At 34.9% G+C, this 6,440-nt stretch overlaps 1 pseudogene; it reads left to right on the top strand.

Moving 5' to 3' along the window:
* The first annotated feature begins 1,033 nt into the window (after window positions 1–1,033).
* LOC114006681 (serum response factor-binding protein 1 pseudogene) lies at window positions 1,034–2,618 on the top strand (annotated as a pseudogene).
* The last annotated feature ends 3,822 nt before the right edge of the window (window positions 2,619–6,440 follow it).

Raw genomic sequence — 6,440 nt, forward strand, 5'->3', positions numbered from 1 at the left:
AAAATTAAAAATCATAGCAATAAATAAAATAAAAATAAATAATTCTTTAAGAAAAGATGTTTTTCAAAGTTAATTTTCTTCATGAGCAAGAGAGAGACAGGAATCCTTAATAGGCTCTTCACACCATGATCCTGCCTGACCCCAAAACTGCAGCCATAAAGGATTACAGGCATGCCTTTCGGCACACCCAGCATGTTCTATTAAGACCAGGAAGGAACATGACCCAGAACTTTTCCATATGGCCTTCAGCATCATAAAGCATCATCTCTATTGCCTGCATCACAGAAGTTAAGCCTCTGTTAAATTCGATACTTGTATCTTTTATTATAAGCTGCAATCTTTTTTGGAAATACGGACTATATAAGTAAATTTTAATAAGTTAACTAAAATACATATTTTAATTTAATATATGTTCACTATATGAAGACACAAAAACTTACACTTATCTGTCTTTCATTTCTGAATCATTTCCTCTCATCTATTTTATCCCTCTCACATCTGAAGTCATTAATTATACTAGCTTCCAAATTGTATTTCTTATTTTTGGAGGGCTATATATTGTCAGTTTTGGGGGCACTACATGATCATACTTTCTATTTCAATTCAAATATTATGATGAATTCTTAAAAATAAAATCACATTTTTTTGTTAAAAAATTATCTTTTAATTCCTAAAAGATTACCAGTCTGGCCTTTCCTTATTTGTAAGTTATAGGTTATTAGTACTATTTTATTTTTAATTCAGTGTGTGTGTGTATTTAAATTGAGTTTTAATTTTTCAGTGCTGTGTATTTTTTTTAAGTTGAATTTTATTGAGGTACAATTTCCTCACGGAACACAAATCTTGAGTGTACATACCTGGTATGATTTTCAAGCTGCCAGGGACTTGAACCACATTGTAGGCCACCTGGGATCCAGTGCCTTAACTTCCATGCCATTTGCTGGCTCATAAGGTGATCCACTAGGTGATTAGTACTTTAAAATCAATTATTGGATTCATATGCCAGCCAGCATGTCTTTTTCTTCCACCTACAATGGCTTAGTCGAGAACTCTGAACCTAAATAATGAGGTGGTGAAGATGAGAAAATAATTTAAAATAATTTGAATTTTGGTTATCTGAAAAGTTGTCAGGATGCCCTTTATTTTTTAGTGGTTTTTGCCTTAGGACACGTGTGTTCTCTGGATAGAGAGAGACAGAGACAGTGAGAAGGAAAGTGAGAAATCACTTCCCAGGGGGATGGACATGCCACAATCCCTTCTCCTCCCAGGATCTTGGGCACACAAACACACATGCCTGGAGAAATCGTTAAGCCACCAGGTTCAGGACGTGATCTGTGGTCAGTCCTGTGGAAGTCTAGCAACGTAATCCCTACACCATCTGCTGGTCCTGAAGAGGCATTGTTAAAAAACAAAGATGAGCTCCAAGATTGCTTGAAGAAACCCATGCCATGAAGGAAGTAAAACCTGATGTCATAACTAACTCTGCTCTTGGTGATAATATCAATATTGAAAAAATATCTGCAAAAAGTCAGAATCTGCTACAGCTGGAAGAGCAATTGCCAAACTAGCAACATGCCATCCAAAGAAAAACATAGATGTGCTAAAAACTGTTCTTCAAACTTTTAAAGATGCAAGACAAAATGTTCCTGAAATTGAATCATTAAAGAGACTGAAAGACTGGAGGACATAAAAGCATTGAAAATTGTTATGGACACTGGGGACAAAGTGGAAGGAGAGTGGGAGAGGGAAAAGTTCCAGAAGGGAAATATGGGAAAAATGGAGAAATAAGTCATTTATGGGACACAGATATGGTTTGTTGGAAGGAACTATTATCAGTGACCAAACTGAACAAAGTCAAAATACTAGAAAATAAGCCAATAAATAATTCAAAAGAAAAAGCAGCCAAGATGGAACATGGACCCAAAGTAGTGGATATCAAAAATTCTTCTACAAAGTCTTCAGAAAAGGATGTTGTAGTTCCCCCCTGAACTCCAGAAGATACCTGAGACATCTGCTGACTCTAAAATGAAAACATTTAGTCAAACCAAAAAGAAAAAAAGAGAAAGGATATGATAGCTCATTTTATAACAGTGATAGTGAAGAATAATTACATGAAGAAGAGAAGGAGTATTTCGATTACAGCACAGAAGAAACAGTCTTTCATGTCTGAACATAGTGGCAGTGGTGATGACTTCATAGGAAAAGTCAGACACAAAAGAAGGAATGTAGTTGCCATTCTTCAATTAAGGGACAAAAAACTGCCAAAAAATATTACTCAAAGAAACCCTTGGGATATAAGAAATGACAAAAACAAGACAGACAAAGAGCCAGGAAGTTAGAATCAGTGTTTTTCCACTCTACGTAGATCTATAGCTCTAGAAATGATTACAGAAAACAGACTCCCAAAATCACTCTAGATTTTCCTCAAACTGAACCTCAGATCAAGAATTGATTTAAAATGTACACACAAAGAGGACTTGAAAAGGCAGTTAAAATTGCCTCTTCATCATTCATGGGAAGCAAGCAAAGGCAAAAAAGAGCAACAGTATAAAATTGCTGTTTCTGGGGAAAAGATTAAAAGATTATATTTCATGATTGGTGAATGCCTTCTTTTATGAACTTTTACATGTAAAAATTATTTCCCTTTTTAATTTTTAAAAATGTTTTCACTACCCTGGGACCAGCAGTTAGTGTAATGGCTATGTCGCTGGACTCCCACTTAGTCGACCGCAGTTCACGTCCCGGACCTGGTGGCTTAAAACTCACGCCGGGCGCGTGTGCGTGCGTGCCCAAGATCCCGAGAGGAGAATGGAGGAGAAGGGATTGCAGCATGGCCATCCCCCCTGGGGGGTGATTTCTCGCTTTCTGTCTCTCTGTCTCTCTCTGTCTGTCTGGCGAGCGCACGCGCCCTATAGCAAAAACCTCTCCCCCCCCCCAAATTTTTTTTTCACTACCTTGTTATTTAAACTTGTATTTGAAGTCTCTTTGGGGAGCTTATAAATTATTATTTTTTTAGGGAGTTCAAGCTGTTTTCACATGAGCTTTTTACAAATTAAGTACATACTTAAATTGATTTTTAAAATATACGTCCAGACTGCTTTCTCTGTAAACAAATTTGGGGATTATAACTATCTCAGATGTTTTTTTTCATTTGTGCCTATCGAGAAATTTATTTCAGTGGGTCCACTGTTCTTTACATTGACAATAATTTTCAAGATGTATTTAGGACAAGCCACAGTGACACAGCATTAACACTCTGGTATACTCAACCTAACACTGGAAAGTCCTAGACTAACATCCCTAAGTCTCCCTGTGCGTACCAGGTGCACACATGCCCATGATCCGAGCTGACTAAAGTTGGGTTGGGGGAAATCACAGTGAGGACCCTGTTCAAGTTGCCTTCTCTCTTGCTCTCTGAAGAAATAAGTACATTTTTAAATACATGTATGTGCATATATACATATTTTTTAAATAGAAAAATATGAATAGATAAATATTTAAAATAGATCACCATTTGGAAAAAGTCATTTTTGTTAGCAAACCTAAAATAGTAACCTATCATGGGTATTTAAATAATAAATTATAGAAATCATAGAAATATTTTTAAAATCAATTAAAGTACAATGAAATCCCATTTTCTTTTCCCTTTTGTGATCACCATTAAAATCAAGCTGGGGCTCCTTTCCATCTGTGTATGCTGCTAAGACTACTTGTTTGCTGAGCCACATGGAAGGCCGAGATGTGGATCCTGAACCAAGGGAGTTACCAAGATTAGAGGAAACTAAATAGACATAGTTACTAATGAACTGTAGAATCCTGGAATGGATCCTGGATTGAATAAAGGACATTTGTGAAAAAATTGGAAAAATTCAAATAAGGTCTGTAATTAGTTAATAGTATTGTGTCAAATCTAATTTACTGGTTTTTTATAAGTGCATTATGATTATGTAAGGTGTTAACATTAGGGAAAAGGAAGTAAAGGATACACAAAAAACTACTCTTTGCAAATTCTTGTCAATATGAAATCATTTCAAAATAATAATCTAATACATGAAGACATTTATATTATCTTAAATATGTACATGAGTATGAGTGTTTTAAATCAGAAATATTCCAGTTATGTCATAAAATTCATTTTTATAATTGGAAGATAAATAAAAATAACTTGATAGTAATAAATGCTTACTACTGATCATTGTATATGTCTTACATTTCTCAAAGGACTTTCCAGTAAACTACCTTACTTGCTACTTACATCCATCCTGTAAAGAAAATATTAAATCCATGTTGTAGATGTGGAACAAGTGTTTAATGAGGTGACATAGTATCTTGCCCAAGGGCATATGACCATTAAACAACAACACTTAGTTAATTGTAACCCTCTGATACCACGCTGCTTCTAAAGGCCTACTACGTGCAGCTATATCTCTACCATCACATATTTGATATTTTGTTTAAGTAAAATAAAACTACAGAAGCTTGTAAGATCATATTAAACTGAAAGACTTTACTGTGTTTTGTTGAGAGCGTTAAACATGAATCAAAGATTTGATAGATTATGATAAAAAAGCAATCAATAGAGCAGACACCTTTGATCAGGAACAGAGCAAGAGCATTCACTTCTTATCGTGTTTTTGCCTCAAGCTCCTCAGATATTAGACAGAGTGTAGTTGATTGCCAGAAACTCTAAGCCATTCTGATACTTTTGTAAAAGCAACCATGTTGCTTTTCTTTCAGATAATACAGCATCAATGGTTGAGAGAAAACCAATTTGTTCTGTCAAAATTCACTTATTGTGCACTGTGGGTGTTTCTCTATTTGGCAGATTTATGCCTCCTATTAAAACTAAAAGCAATGCCATTGCCAATTGAGGTACTTATCTTTGACATTTACTGTCACTCTTCTCACTGCTCAAAGGACAACAGCTTAATATTTCTATTTTGTTGATGTGAAATTACTAAACCACTACCAAAGCTTGGTCCCTTGAGATACCAAGCATCACAATGTTAATCATCAGAGTGGCAGGCATGGACATAGGGCTTGGAATGCTATCTTTTGGAAAACATAGTCCTTAGTTGAAATGGATGGAAGAAGAAAAATTATTATTATTAGAAAATATTTTTCTTTTTTTAAGTAAAATTATCACTAGAGCAGATGGCCAGTTTGACAATGCAGGAAGAGATACCTTTTAATCACTCCTACAGCCTAGAAAGAGTCAGAGAAAACTGCTCTTCTTTGTGTTTTCCCGTGATTGAAGGACTTTCTTTAAAGCATTTCATTTTGAACAGAGGAACATGGTTCCTTTAATTGTTAAGATCCAGCAAAGTAAGTGAATAGTAGCTTTCTTTTTCTTTCTTTCTTTCTTTCTTTTTTTTTTTTTTTTTTTTTTAGAAATTGTATTGAAAAACTCCATTCACATTCCTTAAGATTCTTTCATCAGTCTTGGTGGTACATAGGGGGTTAAGACCATTCTGTAGAGCCTTAACTCATTGACTATCATTCTTTCAGTGAATATTTATTGATTGTATCTCATATGCTACACAATTTTCTAGGCACTGGGGGTAAGGCAGTGAATCAAGTAGTCTAAGTCCATGCTATCAAAAACTTACATAACCTATTGGAAAAATATAGGTAATATTTACTAAGGTAATTTTCTCAATTATTTGCATAATTTAATTTTAATTAATGTTATACATATATTTGTCACCATAAATATTCTGAATTATTTTTCTGACATTTCAGTAATAGCCTCTAATTTTTCATACTTGGAGACAAGTTACTGTGTTCCCTTACTGAAGATGTATTACTTGGTTCTCTCATCCTTGAGGATCTTCTCCAATTTTTAGACATTTGGTAATGTTTCACTTTTCACTAATTTGTTGGAGAAGATTTCTGTAACTCTGAGCTCCTGTGTTTCTCTTTGTTGTTAGGTAATTCTACACTAATTTCTCCCTTCTATGGTGTTTTGCAATGTGGTATCCATAGGAGAAGTTTTGAATTAAGATTTATGAAGATGAGTTTCTCTCTTTTTGCAGCAGGTTTAGTAGGGTATAAAGATTTCGCTGAACATCATAGTATGCAGATGTTTGGCTACTATCCACCTACACCTGTCTAGGCAGTGAGCGGAGACCAAGCAACCAAATGAGAAAGTAAGATAAAGGAAAAAGAGAACAAAAACAGAAACAGAAAAAAAAGCAACAAATAAAAGAAAGCAAAAAATAAAAAAATTGTAAACCACATGGAGTGCAAGCTGGCCATGTGAAAAGCGGATAGAGATGCTTGCAATTCCCCTGTCCTATATGGAGGAAGGAGAGGAAAATTAGTAAGAAAAAGGCATGAGGGAATTTTCTTTTAACTACAAAAGAGAAAAAATAAGAAGAAAGAGAGAGGTTTTCCTACCTTTCTAGCTTTTCGGGTATGGAAAGAGAAGGACACTAGAC

This window comes from Tupaia chinensis, unplaced genomic scaffold (genome assembly GCF_000334495.1).
Source record: "Tupaia chinensis unplaced genomic scaffold, TupChi_1.0 Scaffold149552_1, whole genome shotgun sequence".
Classification (NCBI taxonomy): domain Eukaryota; kingdom Metazoa; phylum Chordata; class Mammalia; order Scandentia; family Tupaiidae; genus Tupaia; species Tupaia belangeri.